This window comes from Haemaphysalis longicornis, unplaced genomic scaffold (assembly GCF_048455015.1).
Source record: "Haemaphysalis longicornis isolate Haplotype H1 unplaced genomic scaffold, Haemaphysalis longicornis Haplotype H1 scaffold_13, whole genome shotgun sequence".
NCBI lineage: Eukaryota > Metazoa > Arthropoda > Arachnida > Ixodida > Ixodidae > Haemaphysalis > Haemaphysalis longicornis.
In genome coordinates this window covers 8,327,565-8,347,937 of record NW_027526233.1, presented here as the reverse complement: position 1 = coordinate 8,347,937, position 20,373 = coordinate 8,327,565, and the positions used below count along the sequence as shown (strand labels likewise).

At 43.5% G+C, this 20,373-nt stretch overlaps 1 long non-coding RNA gene across 1 annotated transcript; it reads left to right on the top strand.

Moving 5' to 3' along the window:
- The first annotated feature begins 1,822 nt into the window (after positions 1–1,822).
- LOC144164234 (uncharacterized) lies at positions 1,823–11,698 on the top strand. The gene is made up of 4 exons (XR_013321106.1): positions 1,823–1,961; positions 5,314–5,346; positions 9,047–9,181; positions 11,486–11,698. It is a non-coding gene; the product is annotated as an uncharacterized LOC144164234 (long non-coding RNA).
- Positions 11,699–20,373: the final 8,675 nt, after the last annotated feature.

Here is a 20,373-nt window from a genome sequence, read left to right as displayed (position 1 = left end):
AGGGTTACAGCAGGAAGAAGACAAACAAGAAGCGTTGAAAAAAGAAGGAAAGTAAAAACAAGAGAATGCTGCTAGCAGAGTCCGGACATAACAATACAATTGAAAAGAGAATCGTTATTGTAAACACTGAAACAAAATGAAAAGTAAACAACGCGAAAAAAAGAGTAACAACACCAACCCAAGAAAAATAAATAAATTAACGCCAGTGACACCAACACAAGAAAAGTAAATAGATGAACGCCACAGTGCGAAAGAGCAGATATCACGACACACTTGCACTGTCTGCGATCTAGAGAAATTTGTCTAGTTCAGTGTCTCGTAGGAACTGGAGTAGAACTTTTGTACCTAAGGTACTGTCAGCAGTATTCGCCAGGGCTCAAGAAAATGACGAAGTTCCAGACTGCCTCCATGGCGTGAGAGAGGGAGGTCGCTGCAGTTTTCCTCGAAGCAGAGAATCGAGGGCAGACGCACAGCAAGTGATCGACAGTCTTACGCACAGCGCAAGTCCGGCACAGAGGGGAATCGTCCCAACCTATCTTGACCTTAAAACTCCGAGTAAATGCTACATTCAGGCGTAGTCGGTGCAACACTGCTTCACGCCGCTTGTTGATGCCGCGTAGAAAGCGGAAGTTGCAGTGCGGGTAAATAGCCTGCAGTGGTAGATAGCTGCGGTGAGGGTCCTGCCACTCCGACGTTTGTGCAGTCCATCCATTTGCGAGTATAAGGGCGTTGCTGTCCTCTCGGGAGGAAGGAAGCTGGGTCGTACTGCTCTTAAAGTGGCCTACGCTGGCGGCTACATCAGATCTAATATTGCCTTGTATGCCCGAGTGACCAGGCAGCCACTGAAAATAGATGACATGACCCTCGCACACTGCCATTGTGTGAATTGCGCCAATTTCACATAGACGCTGACTGTGGTTGTTGTGGAGATTTCGGAGAGCTAGCAACCATTTGATTGGTTTATTGGGGCGATTGCTTCTGGCACTTTCTATACAGAAGCACGCTTTAATTTTCTTTTTCGTGCGTGATCGGCTTCCAGTGGGTCTGTGCTACAAACATGATTGAAAAAAAGCAAATATCCACTAAAGGCCGTCTTTCTTGCGTAAATGTTTCAGGAATTAGGCGAATATTGCATTCAAAATTTTATAGCATGGCGAAACGGGATGAAATTTTTTTTTAAATCAAGTTTTTTTAATGGTTTTAACGATTCTAAAACTAACACGTATTTGTGATTTGAGTTGCCTTAATGGATGTAGTGTCATTTTTTAATTGTCGCTATAGCTATCACTCAGAATTGGCCCGAAGGTTTGGGTGATATTAGGGATATTTGCGCCGTTTTCACTAGAGATTATGAGAACGAAAAAAATCTTTTTTGCTTCTTTTTCTGGCGTCGGCTTAATTGCGTTCCAGTTTGCTATATTGGGATGCTCATGCGCAAGGACCCGCTCACAGATACGGCTTCGGAATGTTTCTGCACACACACGTCCTGCGGTTTCTGTTTTTGCGATGGTTTATCAGACCCCATGCGCAGGGTTGTTTTTCTAATTACGGTTTTGTCATCCACCAATGACAAAGCGACGCATTTAGAAATGTGTTTTCTGGTATGTCAGAAAGCGAATTCTAGCTTCAAAATGATATTTCAATCAAACGCATGATTGTTCAATGCCACTAGGACCGTGCCGTAAACTTGTCCCCGACGTTTCGCAGTTATCGTGCAGTTTTACCGTTTAAAAAGTTGGGAGACAGAAATGAGATACTTGAAAAAGAAGTGTCACAGGCGTAATTGCAGCTCTGCTAACGGGCGAAAAAATGAAAAGCAAAAAGTCCGCACAGAGCAACCTCACATTCCTTGGGTCGGGGAACGGCGTCGTCTCTTTAAATGCGACGTCGAACAGAGGACTCAGGAACAATTGCTTGCGCCTACCCGGTTGAACACACAAAGCGCCAGCAACAGGACTTTGGTAAGTGTAGTGGTGCTACATTTTTACCTGAATTGCCTGTGATGTTGCTTTTCGCTTCGTCCCTCTCTTCTTCTGTGATTGGTACGCAGGGGCGCATGCACACCAAGTGCAAGAGCGATTGTTACTGTACCAACTCTCTTGTGCAATGCAGAATCTTTAACTTAGAATGAACTGAAACTACGGCTGGCGGATCGACATTCAAGAGACTTGGCACTGGTTAAGCATCTTCGAACAACAGCGTTATTGTACACACACTACGGGAAAAATGACAGTGCTACGCTGTACTCAGAACTAAATATATTGAAACCACTACACCACGCAAGTACTACAACCGAAACGCACGTGCCCACACATCATTACGCACAACAGTGGGTATGTTAGTGGGTATGTTCCGCCCTTTCGAGATACCACCATCCTTTAGTTTCACGCCAGTCTGCTCACTAGGAAAATCATCGAGGCATTCTACTTTAGAAAAAGAGGCGATTTGCTGATTAGTGTACCACCATTAGCACTGCATAAGAAAGAAGTTTGGTTTCTAGCTCGGTAAGGTTGAAATATATATAATCTGTTGTGCGTCCTTAAGTGTGGACACGTAGTTTTCGAATTTAGGGCTGTTGTGTACTGTTGCGGTTTCAATAAAATCAGTTCTGAGTACAGCGTCCTTCTGTCATTAAGCTTTTGTTCGAAGATTATTAACTTAAACTAGAGTTCGAAACTAGTATTAACCGTTACGTGGTCCGCTAAAAAGATTACGGGATAAATAAATGCAGGATAAATTGAACTGATAATTTTGAATAACTTTGTTTCTGCGGAAAACATACCAAATAATTAAAGAGAAATATATACCCGATCAGACCGAAGAATACAGGCATCACGATTTAAGACTGCATGAGGATGCCCCATATTATACTACAGTATAATAAGGAGAGGATCGAATATGCTGTAAAGAATGTAGGCAGCCTGAAAGCAGTTAAGAGCGTGGGGGAAAAATCAGATATATGCACTTAAAGACAAGCAAGCCCATGTCTTCACAAATAGGTATAAAACAGTTATAGTAGCCGTGGAGTTCTGCAGAGATCTGTACAGTAGCCGCGACATGCAGGATAATGCCGAACGAGACAGCAATTGAGAGGAGATAGAGATCCCAGCAGTGATGACCGAAGAAGTAAGGAAGGCTTTCAAAGAAAAGAAGGGGGTAAAGCCCCTGGTGAAGATCAGATAACAGTAGACCTCTTGAACGATCGCGTGCAAATTGTGCTAGTAAAACTGCCAAACCTGTATACGCAATGCCGAATGACTGCGAGTGTACCGGAACCTTGGGAGAAAGCGAATATCATCCTAATCCATAGGAAATGTCACATAAAGGACTTGAAAGACGACAGGCAGATAAGCTTACTGTTAGTCGTGTACACGATACTTACCAAGGTAATTGCTAACAAAATTTCTGCCACCTTAGATTTCAGTAAACTTATAGAACATGCAGGGTTTTACAAAGGCTATTCAACAACGGGCCATATTCACACGATCAAGCAAACAATAGAGAAGAGCGCTGAGTATACTGTAGCCTTAAATATAGCCTTCATAGATTAAGAGAAAGAATTTTACTCGGTCAAAACCTTAAAATTCATTCAGTCATTACGGAACCAGGGTGGATATACTAGGGCGGATATATATACTAGAGGATATTTACAGTGGGTTCTTAGCTACCATTATCCTCCATAAGGCGAGCAGTAAAATACCTATGAGGAATGGCGCCAGACAAGAAGACACAATGTTTCCAATGTTATTCACAGCATGTTTACAAGAAGTATCCAGAACATTGCTTTGAGAAAAGGTGGGAGTAAGTGTTAATGGAGAATACCTCAGTAACCTCAGATTTGCTGATGACGTTGTCTTGCTAAGTAACTCGGGGGACGAATTGCAACGCATGCTTTCCGCACTGGACGAACAGAGTAGAACTGTGCGCCTGAAAATTATTATGCGGAACACCAATGTAATTATCAAACACCTCGGGACAGTATAGAAGTTTGGGATAGGAGGCGAGGTAGTGGAAGAGGGAAGCGAATATATCTACTTAGGACAAGTTGTTACCCCTGATCCCAACCATGAAGCACAGACAATTAGGAGGATCACAATGGGGTGGAGTGCACTCGGCAGGCATTTTCAGATAATGAATGGCAGCCTACCATTTTGCCTGAAGAACAAAGTGTGTAACAGCTGCATCTTACCGCTACTCACCTTAGAGACTAAGTAAGAGGGTTCAACTTAAATTGAGGGCGACTCAGTGAGCAATGAGCGGAAGATGATAGTTGTACAATTAAGGGACAAGAAACGGCAGAATGGTGCAGGCAACGAATGCGTGTTAAGGAGACATTAGAAGAAATTAAGAAGTTGAAACGGACGTGGGCAGGGCATGAAATATGGGAAGGCAAGATAACCGTTAGTCGTGAAGGGTAACAGAGTGGATACCTAGAGAAGGCAAAAGTGGCAGGTAGCGGCTAAACTTTAGGCTGCCAGATGAGATCGAGAAGTCTGCGGGGATAAATTCGTCGCAGTTAACACAGAACCGGGATAATTGGAGAATAATGAAAGAAGCCTTTGCCCTGCAGTGGGCGTAGATAGGCTGGTGTTGGTGGTGGTGATGATGATGATGACGTTGCCTCGTGCACCCTCTAACCTTACGCATTTAACCAAAACAGAACATAGCATACCTCTTATCGGTAAAAATTATCACACGCACAAAATATTTTTTTAATTACTACCTAATAAGCCACTGTGAAAGAGTTGCGCCTCAAATCTCATGTTTTGTAGCCAAATTGCATGACATTGCAGGTTGATTTTTCGTCAGAAGGTTTATCGAGCCGGGAGCACGGGGAAGTAAGGAAGTAAGACGTTGGAGATCATCCAATCAGACGTCGTTTCTACATGGCGAAAACAAACCTGTTTTCAGGAATACTTGCATGGAAGTCTACAAATAAATATTTCACCTATTATTTCCGACTTTCAGCAAACTTTGCGGTGGCAAATCCCGGAATAACTTGTAATTGCGATCGCATTTGGTATTTTTTCAGCTTTGGCTGAGTTTTGAGCTGACAATACTTGTTTTGCGAATCCGAATGCCTTTTTAAATGTCTTGTAATAAAATATTCTCAACATGCGTGTCTAATATAGTAAGTAAAATCTAGTATTGCGTTGTGACGAAAGACTCTAATGAACAGTGTATAGAAGCCAAATGGGGGGTGGACATTTTACAACCAATAAGAGCACTCGACGAATCAGCGAAAAACATTTTTTCGGAAACTTAACAGTAAATCTTTTTTTGTTTTTGGTGTTCTCGTTTTTCTTATCGCAGATTCCGATCTTCAACATGGCACCTTCTTCCTTGGTACGCAAAACGTCAACTGTTTACAGTGTTTTACCCGCACAGCCCCTTAACCAGCTTTCCTTCTTGGTTCTCTAGCATCGTCAGCCCTATTTTCAGGCTTGCGTTCTTGAAGGTCAATTTTGTTGAACGTTCTCTCTCTGTCATGGATGCTGTGGGCCGCCTCAAAATATTACCTTCTGGACACTCTTAAGCTCCTGTTAGCTTCCATTTTCTGTCTTTCTTACATAATCCAAGTAACGGTTGGACGTACCATTCCTAAAAATATATCATGGCATGAAAGTAGAATCGGTGTGGTGTTTATAGAAGAAGTAGGATTGAAAGCTTCAATGTTCACCCAGTGTTGACATATTGGGTATTTCTAGGACTGGTGAGTGAAGCTGGGTGTAGATTTCACAACTAAAATGCGGGAAAACAGGCATCTTCAGAAGGCTATGGAAAGCAAGTATAAAGAAGTAGATATTCCTTTCAGCATCAAATGATGACAGGGGTACATTAAAAAAGCCAACAATGGGCTTGACGGGGAATGCACCCCATACAAGTTCGACATGCAGTAGTAGTACTGGTACTAGACGCCAAAAGAACTTAAAATCACTGTTTGTCACTGAAATTCCACAAAACATGCACAGCCCCGTATTACATTTACCATTTACCTACAGTGAAAATAGCATGACATAGGTATATCGAAACACCAAAACACAAATAAGCTTACAAGAATTCAGCCCGTCATGATAACTCTTCTTTATACAACCTGTTGAGTAGCATTGGAATTTGGAAATGAAGCAATTTCCGTCCATATATTTGTACGCACGCGAGGCATTTGCCAAGGATTTATCACTTCTTTTTGGGTATGGTTTGTCTTGTTGCATTAATTGGGAGGCTGAGTCGAAAAGACAGGTGGAGTTTTTAAAGTCTCTCTTATAGCGACACGCCAGCAGCGTGCTGTACAATGTGGGGACAGCTACAATATATAATGAGGTAAAAATAGGCTGCGTATGGGTGTAATAAGAAGTGTTCGTAAGCATACGGACAGCTTTTTTTGTAACCTATGTATCCGTAAAATCTTTGAAAATGTCCAACCCCACACCAGGTGGCAGTACGAAATGCAAGAGTGAAATAAACAAATATAAATCAGTTGTTTCCCAGCCTGTGAGAAATGAGAACGAACACGAGTCACTGTGCCGACAATCTTAGCGAGCCTCTTCGCTAGATTCTCTGTATGGAAGTCCCAGAGCATGTTTTTATGTAGAGTTACATCGAGGCTTTTTATGGACGAGGGCAATTTGAATACTGTAACCACCAAGAACAATGTTAGGTAAGTACTGATTGTTTTGTTCTTTTTGCGAAAGAAATTTGCATTGGTTTTTTGGGAATTAACTATAGGTGAAGATACATTGCTTCACTGTAGTAAAAAACACCAAAGCAGGATTTGCGTTGTTGATCATTTCAGGTAAATTACGTCCCGGGAAAAATAAACTGGCCTCATTCGCGTATATCATAAATTTAGCGTTATGGTCAATGCATACAATATCAATTATATACAGGTTAAAGAGTAGCGATCCAGGTACACTCCCTTGAGGGACATCACAAGTATTAGCTGTGCGACAGGATAATTCACCATGAATCACTTCGTGTTGCTGGGCAGCCCGTTTGCTGCCCGTAATGTCAGCTTGGTTTACCGCCGCTAAACGCGCTAGCTGAAAAATTAGCATCAGTTCACTTATATTCCAGGACACCTCCATTGGCACTGTACAAACACTGTGCGGTTCTCTGTCACACTTTATGGAGGTGTAACAGGCAATATCACACCCCAATGAACTGCTGCCTGTCAGAATTTGGGAAGAAAGCGCTATTCGGAATCAAACAACCTTTTTTAAGTGTGAGCTATACATGGGGCACGTCCGCAAAAGTTTTCCCTCAATCCTTATATATCTGCTCCGCTACTTAATGAAGAGACGAACAGCCCAACCCGGAAGCATAAGTGAGTAGCACGGGACAAGGAACAAGCTGCCTTACGTATCTTTTCCACAGTTATATTTATCTGTCTTCAGAAATTGTGTTTAGTCCCGAACAACCCAAAGGTATCCTTAAGTTAAGTGTACTGAGAAGTATATTGGCTGCGGGGGAAAATATTTCACTTATAGCGCGAAACCACAAAAATACTCCTTTTGGAGCCGTCGGCGAACATTCAGAAAAGGGCTATACGAACATAATAAGGACGAGTGCAACAAACATCTCCAGAGAGCCGCACTTTTTGTTACACTACTTCGCTCCGAAGGTAAAAATTCACACAAGCCATACTTTTTAAATGCTCAAAAAAGATATCACAGCCATAAATTGCTCCGACTGAGCAGAATATATAAGAAAAACCACTGCCAACCCAAGCACGGGCGTTTGAAGTGGCGCTGTTTTATATTACTATTTGAACTCAAGGTACTTTTGGACGATGTTTGTATAAATAGAATGTTAAGTTATGTAATTGTTGTTTAGGCTTTTAGATGCTGAAATCTAGCGAAACTTTAGCCATACAGAAACCACTATTTGTGGCGGTAAGTTTGTCGAAATATTCCTCCTCAATGACTTGACTATAAATTTCAGAAGAAAGGGCGCCAGCCTCTTACGAAAGCTCAGAGAACCGGTACTCTGGAAAGGGTCATATGTCGCAATGCTAAACCTGGAATAAGAACCTTCAAACGCCGTCAAGCAGATACTGGGAACTGGTAGTCGAATATAAACTAAGGCTTTTCTTGTGGCGAAAAGGCTTTGCATTGTTGGGATAATATATCGACGTTGTGTCACAGAAAACCCTCCAATAAAACTAGCATATGCTGAGCAAGTTGAGAAATGGCCACTTAAAATCAATTGCAACAGTTAAAATGAACTTTTCTTCAGTTTCTGCGTAAGAATGTTGCTGTTAATATATCGTGATACGGAGACTTGTTGAGTCTGATAAGAATGCTGGTCAAATTATCTGCTCATTCAAATGAAACGCTCATCTGGTCGAAAAATTACGAAATTGTGGGTCTTAAAAGCGTCTATTGCGCTAACACATCTTTGCTCCTGCTGAATGACCGAGTAATCAGGTAACAAACAGTATATTGTGTGAGAAAAAAAAGCAAACAGTTCTGACTTTTATAAACTTTACGTCAATATTGCACACTTTCTTGTTTAGGTCACATCGTGTATCAGAAAGCTTTTTTAAGCCCCACTCAGGAATTATTGCATCGAGCGCGATAAAATGGCCATACGGCCACCTCAAGTTGCCCAAAAAACCTATAAGTTACCCAAAAAAAAAACAGTAGGAAAACCTATATATGCAGCCTGTTTCTTGCGTCATGGCCAGCAATCGGCCCTGCGCAAGCTGGGATTCGATAGCAAAGGTTAGCGATTCGGATCACGCAGGAAAGAACAGCACTTTGATTACTACTAACATCTTCATTCACTCTCCTTTCCGCTCTGGAAGGGGTACCGCCCGCTCTGTTGACGGAGTAACGCAAATCTTTTACAGCATGCCGCATGTGTTTCTCCTGCAGTAAAACAGTCCAAGTTGGCATGAGAAGTATTAAACCAGCAATCACTAGCAAAAGCGTGATTTCGTTATACCGAAATGATTTAAGATGCCTGCTTTGCAGGCAACCAATGTGAAACTTTTTTTTCTTGTGGTAAATGTCAAATTCACGCCACATTGCGGATTCGCCAACAGTATTTCAAGCTGCACGTGATCCTGGCTGTTTTGGTGCTGGCTCGAATGACAGTCGACTCAGCGGAGCCTCCCATAGCGGAGTCTTCAGTAGAGGACTCTGCCATACAGGAGTCTCTTCCGTGTGGAACAAAATGGGTACGTACAAAAAGCAATTTGCCGCTCTATCTTGTGTACCTTTCTGGCCTCATGCATCATTCAATGAACTTACACCCACACGCACATCCTCCCGAGAAGAGACAAGCATCTGTGTATGTAGGCCCGCCATGTATGCATGTAAGAACGAAGACTTCGAACAAGGTAGAAACGAAGATTGTTGCCAACGTTTCAGCAAATGGACTTGCCTTTGTCAGCCGCCTTGACGAAGGCAAGTCTTCTTGCTGAAACATTGGCAACTATCGCGGTTTCTACCTTGTTCGAAATTTTTTCTTGTGTTCTCGACCATCTTGAAAGTTTTATCTCCCTGTATGCATGTATGTATGTATGTATGTATGTATGTATGTATGTATGTATGTATGCCCGCATGTGTTTAATGATGAATGCGTCAAGGACAGCAAACGACACAGGCCTAGTCGGAACAGAGCGTAATGCATCCACCAACAAATACAACACCAGGAATGATGATGTGCCGGATTAGTAAAAACGTATTACGAATAAAGTAATGATAATAACGTTTGCGGAATCAGATAGAGTGCAGTTTAGGGTGGGCACAATTGTACAAGAAATTTATCCTTGTCCCTTTGTAGTGGGGCCTATTGAAGTACACACATTGATGCTCACAGTATACATCCATTGCTATTTTTAGTAATCACAGGCTCGCCATTCTGAAAGAAAGGAAAGGGCTAAAAAACTTGCGTCCACAGTAAGGATCGAATGCACACCATTCGAATATACCTGATGACTCACAAATTTTATTTTTCAGCAAAAGTGTTTTCCAACAAATTCTGTCGGGTTTGTATTAGGCGCAGCTGTGTATGGAGCCTGAAGTAGTAACCACCAGTGTTCTGATCACACGTTTTGAACGAGATCATTTTTTACCATTCAGGCCTGGTTAGGGCTTCCACAGCCAGTAAACAGCAGTCGACTGAGCGGAACCCTGTTATGTTAGCTTTGGTATCAAAGCCCCGGCCATGGTTGCAGAATAACACGTATAGACTGATGGGCTGGTCGAAGAAATAAAGAAAGGAGCTCCAGCCGTGTAGAACGCCCTGGGACGTTTAGGGGAACATTGTCGCATTTTTATGATTTCGTTGGTCCGTAGACTTGTAACGTAATGTAGGAAGAAAACGTAAGAAAAAGGTGCTTCCAGAATTGTGACTAGATCCATGGGTTCTAGTAAAACTGCGGGAGCCAGAGATAGCTCAAAAGGGTTTCCCCCAGTCGACTGTTGTTGACTGCTAGTAGACTCCAATGTCTTAGCCTGAGGGTTAAAAAACTCCCCTTTTGCCGGTGCTGTCAAAGCGGTGCAGGCCGCTGTGACAACACCGCCTGAAACGGGATAACACAAGTAAAAGAATAATTTTTCTCAACAAATTTTTCAGCTCATATTACTCCACCTGTTTTCTTTTCTTCTCGCCCCTTTCCGTCTCAAATCTTGCATGAGGGAAAAGTGGAGGTTTTTTGAGCTCAGTTAATCTTTCCAGCGTTCGTTTTTCGGACCCTCCATCAGCTGCGACATCGGTTGAAATCACTTGTCCCCCGCCCACATCAGCCAATGTGGTTTGCCATAAAACTACGGCTGCTTTATCTGTGACCCTTATGCTCCATATGGGTTCATGTTTTCTCGAGCAGGCGGACGCAGTACAATTTTTTCCTGGTAGTTGTTATAAAGCATAAGTTTATACCGTTTTAAATTGACACTTGCGCAGAGTACGAATAATTGTATTAGCAGCGGCGGGGAATTTAATCGTGTACAACGCTCCAATTATTATTTGGGAGAAATAATAAATAACTGCACATGTGTTATGTCCATGGAATTTGGCAGTCACCTATGAGCCACATATAAACCCTCCCTTACAAAATGTTGCCGGTTTGGCACCAAACACATCAAAACTAGTTTCTTAACACCTCCAAAAAATGACACACCAAGCGGTTTTCTCAAAAACCATGCCTCCAGTAAGGCCGCTTGCATTAAAACCCGGGGAATATTTTCTTGCAAATTAAAATGACTGGATCATTTTGGAAACACAAAAATGTAAAGCCAGCACCCAAGAACGCTGTGAAAGGTAAAGTTATTTTGTCAATTTTCGGCCAAAGGCCACTATTTGTAAATAATCTGATCTAAGTGAACATTTAACATTCTTTAGGATAACCTCTAAAGCGAGTTTATACAGTCAATCACTTAAAAAACGCATTCCATTTTATCATGTGGTAAGTTGCGTTTTCGGGGCAGTTGTGTTTCTCGAAAGATGTTTTCAAGAATAAATTCTTTTTCTATTTCAGTGCTGGAGTTGGAAGGGATGCTGCATTCTCCAATATTGCTTTGCATTCGCGGGCGTCGGAGGCGTCTGCGTTTTTAATCCAAACCCCGACTTGTCCTAAGCACAGTCAAGAACGATGTTTCGGATCGTCTACTTGGATTTGTCAGCTCCGAGACAAAAATATAGAGGCACTGAAACCGCTTTTGCTTCTCTCAATAAAAAGGTCTGACTGAGCGATGATTGTCCGGCCTTGCTTCTCTTGGTAATTTAAAAACTCATGCAAATTCTTCATTGTCGCCTATAGCCATTTCTATCCCAATACCTTCCCGTTGGCACCTGCAGAAACACTGTCAGGCAGAGGTGAAATTGTTGATTTCACCTCAAATCAGGCAGCGCGCCTCCCTTATTACTCGAAACGATCCTTTTGGGCCCATCAAAGTGTTTGTATTCGCTTTGTTTGTGTTTGTATTCGTTTTGTCGCAAGCTATGTTTTTGCATTGATGATGATGATGCTGATGATGTATAGTGGCTTCCCCTTTATAACGGGGTGGCGTTGCACAGCGGCCTTAGTCGTAACGCCACTCTACAATCAATTCGCCAGGAAATACAAACAAAATAAAAAAAATAAAGGTAAACAAAAATAAAATACTTTTACGAAATTTTTGTGCTAGTCTGACTTCTTTATTCGCATGTCTTCCAAGATTGTTCCCTGCTCTTTTCCCACCAACATTCTAACCTTCTTTTACTAACCTCTACTGCTCTCCAATTCACTTTTCCGCTAACCTTAAAGCCAAGGGCTTGCGGAAGCTGGATGGCTCCATCACTGAGGACTGGACGGATACTTTTGCACTCCGTTGGTTTCTGGCTCATTTCCGCAGCCTGCGCATAGTTCTTTGTCTACCAGCTCGCGGATAAGTGTTTTTGTCCGCAAGCAACCCGCTCAGGCTTCAAAAAGCAATGCACTCCCTTTGGTATTATCGAATACTTTTTCCCTTGTGATCTCCTCCTTCCCGACCCTGTAGAGATCTAAGGACTTCTTTGCATCCATCCTCTTTTCCCAGGTCGTTTTCTCTGTTTCTTTCATTTCATTTTTTAGTGCCTTGGTCGTTTCCCTTGCACTTCAAGGTTTCATATACTTTGTCCTGAGCTTTCTGGTTCTTTTGCTCCATTGTGTGGTCACGCGTTTCATTTAAAGATACCGTAACACTTTGGCCGGCCATCTCTGATCGTCCATATTTCTAACTCGTTCTTCAAAACGTATTTTGCTCTGTGCTCCTCTCACTTAAAAGGCTGCCCACCCCATGTCTATTTGCACTGCTTCATTTGTTGTCTTACTGTGTGCTCCTAATGCCAATCGACCTACGGCCCTCTGATTTACTTCTAGCCATGATTAAATGTCTGGTTTGACACACACTACTGCGTTTGAAAAGGTGAGTGCTGGTACCATTACTCCCTTCCAGATTCCTCTCACTACTTCATATCTGTTATATCCCCACAGTGCTGTGTGCTTCATGATACAGGCGTTTCTTCTGCCTTTCATTCTTAAATGCTCCTCATGAGTTTTTAGATACGCCTGACCTTCATTAAACCATATGCCCAGATATTTGTATTCCGTTACCCACGGTATTGCTTCTTTTTGAACGAATAGCGATTCCTTACGGGCGTTGTCATTTAAAACTGAAACTCCCGACTTTGCTGTGATAAACTCTAACCCCAGTTCAGTGGCTTCTTCCCAGCGAGCTATCAAAGCTGGGGTTTGCAAGAAGGGATATATATAATTGCATTCAAAATTTTCTTTCTGCCTCAGGTCGTTTGAATTGCTAAGCGGTGCTGATTAATGGTTAATTCGGGTTTCATTCACAACTAAGTTTCCTTTTACAGCCTCTTTCCGGAAATAATTTTGAAGTCCCCACGTTTTTAACCGATTTAGCCCTGGCCAATCCCCCTTGTGGGTACGTGCCAAAACATTTGAGGACATCATCATTATCATCATCATATGTGAGCTGTTGCAGACACTCTTTGCTATCTGCTAGTAGTACTATGCCATCTACATATATCAGTCTCGCGATATGTTGTTCCACTTCCTGTCCTTTGCGGCTATAACATAAATTGGAACCTATTTTACTGCCTTCAAGCTTTCTTTCTAGTCTAGCCATGTACAGTACAGCATGAATAGCAATGGTGACAGAGGACAACCCTGCTTTAAACCTCTATTTGTGACTACCGTTTCCATGCACGTTTGGTCCTCCTAGGTAATTTGCACCTCGCTCTCATTGTAAATTCCCCTCAACAGCTGTATAAAGTCGTGGCCCAATCCCTCCCACTAAAGTATGCTCCATAAAAGTTCTCTATTTACGTTGTCGTAGGCTCCCTTTATATCGAGAAATGCTATCCATAGTGGTCGCTCCTGAGCCATTGACACCGCTATGCATTGGGTTAGGACAAATAAATTGTCCTCTAAGCGTCTTTTTCGTCTGAAATCATTTTGTAGTTCTCCCGGTATGCTCTTCCCCTCTATCCACGCCTGTACATAAGCTCTTATGGCTTGCATTGCCAGCCTGTATGCCACTGAGGTAACTGTAATAGGCCTGTAGGAATTGGCATCAGCCCTGTCTTCTTTACCTGTATATATCACCTTCACCCTGCTCTTACGCCAGCGGCCCGGTACTTGCTTAGTTTTTATCACTTTTTCAATTGCTCGAATCAGTTGTGCCTTGCCTTTGGACCCAGTAGGTGGACCAGCCGTATAGAAATTTCATCCGTCCCTGTTGGCGTATTAGCTGGAATATTTTCTTCGTGTTTTTCCAGTTTAGATTCTCCAACCTTAGCTCTCTATCTGTACACACCTCAGTTGTCCCACTCCCTAAAACCTGTAAGCCTCTCTCCGTTCTTATGAACTTCTCTTGTATCATTGAGCGTATGTGAAATACCGCTTCTTTCCCTTTTAGTACCTGGCCTTCGCCGTTTATGACATGACGTTGTACTTCTTCGGTTTTTTTCCTTAGTTCCTTTACATGATTCCAAAACTTTCTCAGCGCGCCTTTCTCTTTTGCCCGTATATTCGAGACCCATTGCTCACTTTCTCGTTTAAGTTTTTGCGGTACAAGTTTTTGTACTTCCATCTTCTTAAGGCGGTACCAATTCCACTTCAAAGTTATTTCCTCTGTTTGCATTCCCACTCGCTTGGCCTCCCTGTGCTCTCTCGAGGCTTGCTGCCTTTGTGTTACAGCTTCCTGGATTTCATTGTACCACCAGCTTCCAGTTTTTCTTTTTCCTTTCCAGCAGTTGCGTTCTTTCGCGTTCCTTATCTTTCCTTGAATGAAATCGATCAGTTCGCTGTATTCCCAATCATTCGTCGGTCATCTCTCGATTTCTGTCTCCGGGCTTTTGGCAGTATCAGCCATTTGCTGATCGTTTCATTTTAAGCCGTGTACCACCTTGTTCTGTTTTGACCTTAGATTTTTCCAAAAGTCAACGTTATCTGTTTATGGTCACTCCCTAACATGTGGGCACCTATTTCATCTAATTCCATTAGACTCAACCTTTCATACACTCCTTCTGAAAGGAGGCTGTAGTCTATACTGGACTGCTTTTCCCCTCGTTCCAGAGTAATTTGTCCCGCACATTTATTCTCTATGTTTAGTACAATGAGATTATGTTCTTCACACATATCTAGTACGAGTTTGCCATTGCGGTCTGTGTATCCCTCCAGGTCCTCAATGTGGGCATTCATGTCTCCCACTAGAATCACTTCTCCCAAATGTCTTAACTGATCCAGGTCCCGCTTAATGAATCGTACCAGTTTTTCATTCTGTTCTCGAACCTCCCTTTCATCACCTGACCCCACATAGGTGACTCCCAACCGCGTTTCTCTTCCCGCTGTCATGCCCGTAACCCACATATGTTCTTCGCAGTTTTCGTTAACTCTGTTACAATTGGCTCCCTGTTGTATAAGCATGCCGACCCCTCCCCCCCTTCTAGTACCTACCCTTCTGTTACAGTTTTGCCATATATATTCATGCACTGCTGGGAGCTCTTCTAAATCTCGAAGAACAGTTTCTTTAAAGGCATACACCAGTTTTTATTTTTCTAGTTGACCGCGAATCTCTAACCATTTTTCCCGTGATCTGCCACCGTGCATGTTTACGTTTATGTAGTTTCTCTTAGTCACCCCGCGCTTTTTCTTTCGGTTAATTCTTTTCCGATGTTTGGGATAAGAGTCGGGCCCCGAAGGGACGTCGCTTGCCTCCTCGCTCATCTGCATTGCTACCTCATGCCCCTTTCTAAGCTTTTGTGCGCCCTGTGTGCTAAGTTTGGTACTTTCCTTTGCGCTGTACATTCGACTTCGATCGCAATCCCTGGTCCCAGCCGGATTTTCACTGTGCCTGTTATTTAGTCCAACTTCCGGGATGCTCTTGGCCCCCTAAAAAAGCTACCGCCCATGCAGCTACTCACCTCCGCACCGGCTCCGCTACGCCCTCAGTGAAATGTACTCCGTCCATAACAAACGCCCGTCCCAGGGCCGCACTGTGCACTTCCCGATTGAAGTCAACCACTTCGAAATTCATTGCTTTAGCGAGTGTACAAATTTCCCGGTTGAGGGCAGAGGAGGCCCTTGAGGGCCTCCTCTGCCCTCAACTTCCGGCACCGTGAACACCGCTATCTGGACGTCGTCCGAAATCGCCCGGAGTTCATTGACCCCCTTCGCCATCTGCTTCGCTATGCCTCGTCCTCGTCCCTGAAGCCTGTCATTTAAGCCCCCCATTATCACCACTCGGTGCTTCTCTGTCATTGCGTCCCATACCTACTCTTACGCCTTCTCCATCACCACGCTAACCATCTTTCCAGTGAGCGTGCTAGCCTTAACTCTGTTGTCGACCCCTACCCTCTTTGTAATCACCTGCTCTGCCCTGCGCATGTTCGAGTCGCCCAAAATGGTGACTCGCCGCTCCCTTGGTTCTGTTGGCTGCGCAGGTGTTTTTTCCGCCGAGGCTTTCGCGCTGATTGCCTCTGAGTAGCTCTTGCCCGCCGGTGACCCCTTCCCTTCTTCCACAACACCGTTCGGCACCTCTCCGTGGCCAGCGCTTTCATGTCCGCCCTCTGCCTCATGCTCGGCGTCCTTGGCCTCCCCTTGTCTTTTCGCCTCGGAGCCAGGCACCCTCGCTGCGCTTGCCCCGTGGCGTACGTCATTGCTTTCCGGAATGGCATCCCTCGGCACACACACGCTTTCTACCTAGGCTGGCTTCCCTTCCAGCACCTCCCGCTGTTGCCTTTCGGCTTTCAGCTCCTCCACTAACCCGTTAACCTGTACCTTCAGTTGCTACGTCTCCTGCTCTAGCCGGCCGCGGCGCGACTCCATTACACACATTCTACACATGACGTCCTGCCCTTCCGCATCCTCAGCTGTCTCGAACCTTGCATCCTCGAGTGGATACTCCCGCTAGCACCTCAGGCACGCAATGCCCGGCTTCTTCTTCGCCGGCATGTTTCGGTGCTACCTTAATGCCGTCCACCAAGTTATTACTGCCGCTTTCTCCCGAACGTGCTACGCTCTAAAAGAAAGGACAAACACGATACGATGCTTGGCTACAGCATCTTCCTTTGTTGGTGCACTGTCAAAAAGGTACTTAAACACACTACTAACACCAAACGTTACTTCTATTTGCTCTGCAGCATTACCTCTCTCAGAGAAAAACAGAACAAAGACTTATCGCATTCGCCGTTTGGGCCGTCGCCGCTGCGCTGGGAACACACGTCCGTCGTCCGCTGCGTCACCCGCTGCGTTTTCAACGCCTTTGCATTTTCAACGCATTCAACACCTTTGAGAACGACCCCTGCATTGTTTTACTTGCGGTTTGAGGGGTGCGGTTAAAAGATTGGTGATTGGGTTGAAGAAGAATCTTTTTCGCGCTTCAGTTTCAGTATGCGGGTGGTTTACCGCAGTCATTTCAGCTGAGGGATTTGGCAATTATTTGCGATATGTGCCAACTGAACGAAGGTTTTGCTGCTTTTCTTGCAGTACTTTTGCGGTTTATAGGCTCCCCGATTTTTCTATTTTATCAAAGGTGTGATTGCGTGGTGGGCCAGGTTTCGCGCCAGGAGAAGTCCAGGCCAATGAAGAGGCTGAGTGACTAATCCTTCGCTCTGTGTAGTCCGAAGACTAAACAATCCCGGTCGCGGACGCTGCTTTTATGATGGAAGCAAAAAGCGAAAACGCCCGTGTGATTAGATGTTTCCTAACGTTACGGACACCCAGGTGGTAAATATTTATCCGGAGCAGTCCACTAAACGCACCCATAGTCCAGATGTAGCTTTGGGGTGTTAAACCCCATAAGAGGCCAAAAGTCATTGCTGAAGTTTGTTCCAACTTTAGGATAATTGCAGTACAAAAAAATCACGGAAGCTTGCGATCCGCGGTAGACTTGAATGGCGAAGCTGTTGTGGGTGAGTATTGCCGGACACATAGTTACGTTTAAAAGTCACTGTTTAGTTGCATAATGTGGGTTCTAGTAATCGTAGCCGTATGCTTCGAAGAGGTCGCTCTCTTCTTCGTGGTGAGTGGTGGATGCAAAATCACCCTTAGGCTTGAAGACTCCCGCCAGCTCAACTAGCGAAGCTTGGCGTAAGTCACGCAAGGGTTAAACCATAGCGATTCTACGAGCTTTCTTTATACGCGAGAACTGAATGACACATCCCCATGCATTTTTGCAAGTTTGAAATGGTTTATTTACATGTTGCTTCGTCGCTTTGCGCTCTGCTATTAGTACTCATCGTCATATGCGTCGATACCGTTGTTGTCCTTATTCCAAGCATTACATGCTCGGTAGCGCTTGAAGGGCAGCTGTGGAGTATGTTCGTTAAAGCCACTGCATGAGCTGGGGACACGGCGGGCGCCGCGATGCACGCGCTTAAGAGCATTTAACATTTTCTCGCTCCTCCAAGTTTTTGCTAATTTGTTTTGTAAAGCCACTGCGTGTGGCAGAAACGCTCCGCGGTGGCCACAACGCCCGTGCTCACAAGCGTTCCGTATTTTCTTGGCATTATTTTCTGCAACCTCGAAATTAAGATTTGTTTAAAAGCTCGGAAGTTTAAATAATAATGCACGGAAGATTCGACACACTCGCGCCCATTGACACTGACATTAGCAGGACGATGTCGCAATCAAAGGCCTTGAAATTTCCACCTAATATTATTAGAATCGAAATGGTAACTACAAAATACGCTCACACAAGACTGCCAGAGGCGCCACACATATTTTTATTCGAGCACCCTCTCATTTATTCGTAAACAAGCGTGAAAAAGGCGCCTTTGGCTGGCTTGAACACAATCTTATTTCAGGTTAGAAACTATCAATCAGTGTACGCATTATGTCTGTTAAAAATGGTTACCAATTTAGGCATGTAAATTCTCCACGCTACAAGGTACCCTTTTTGAACACCTCTATACTCATTTTTATGGCGTGGCGTTCTTTTCTAAGTCCTCCAACCGCTCAAACAATGAAACGACCTGCATTTCCACAGAGGGAGATATTTTGTATCTGCTGCACCATTATTCTTTTTAACACCACAACTATAGACAAACGGTTTACACCATTTTTTTTTATAAAAACCACCCGAGGAAGAAAATAGCTAAATAAATATTTAACTGGAACTTAAAAAATGAAGATGCTTCTCGTACACCTGCAATGTAAAATTTAGACAAAGTTTCAAAATTCGCAAAAGAACAACGGAAACACGAAATAGAAAAAGCCGAAAAATGAAAGACCACGTAATCATCGTAAGCGCTCGTCCCGTCGTCTTTCCGTGACCGTGGTTTATTTCGCGCTGTAGCACCTTTTACAGAAACCGCCAGCATTTGTAAAACATGAATCCTTTGGTTTATTTTAAAAAAATAGCTACAGCACCAATATAAACGATGGAACAGAAATACTTCAGGAAGAGTGCTATCCTGTCGTCTTTCTGTGTCCTTGTTTATATTCGCACTGTAGCTATTTCTTAAAATGAATTACCATGTTGCCCAGCAGTACGCCTTGTTAATGTGAGTTAAGCCGGTTACGCAACACCGTAGCGCAAATGATTTAATTGTAGACCAGAATTTTATAAACCAGCAATTAGAAAAAAATAGTATTGTATTAAAATCCCGTTATTCCAGCAATGGCACCCTGACTGTCGCAATAACTATTGATACATTAAACGAACACAACATTACGAAATCAAAAACACTGGCAACCTAAATGTTCTCGCCAGTGCTTACACAAAATCTTGCCTCACGCTCAAGTGGGACACCAGACAATTCAGGATATGAACATTGGAAGCGCAGTGAAAGAATGGCTAGGCGCATTTAAATTGCGCCATTTCGAAAAGTTCCGATAACTTCAGACGTGTAAAAATAAGCATTTGACGGTTACCTCATTTTACAATAGAAAAGTTTAAAGCAAACAATTGTTTGCTTCGAGAGAATAAAATACTGTTGCTCGAGTTCAGGTGTAGCTTTCGAAACATGGTTTAAAAAAGTGGTAACTCAAGACAACTATATTTGGTTACAGGCTTTGAAAGGGAAAGCCTTGCAGCAGTACTTACTAACACGTTGGGCAATGGTGTTTCGTATCTGCGTCGGTTTCTTTGTTTTCATTCTTTCGTCTCCCTTGGCAAATTACGTCAGCCTGAAGATTGTAACGCGGCACAGCCTCCAGAGAATTCTATTCTCCTGGGCCCGTGTACTTTATTTCTACTCAAGTGCCAGCACGTTCAGGTTGTCCCGGGCCATGAAACAGTCTAGGCATTTTATGTTTCCTGTTGGCAGTTCTCGAATTTTGTTTGCACGATTGGTTTTTGTTTTGTTTTGTTTGCACGATTGAAAGAAAACATAATGTAGAGACCACATACAGACATATGGCCGTTAGAGAAACGC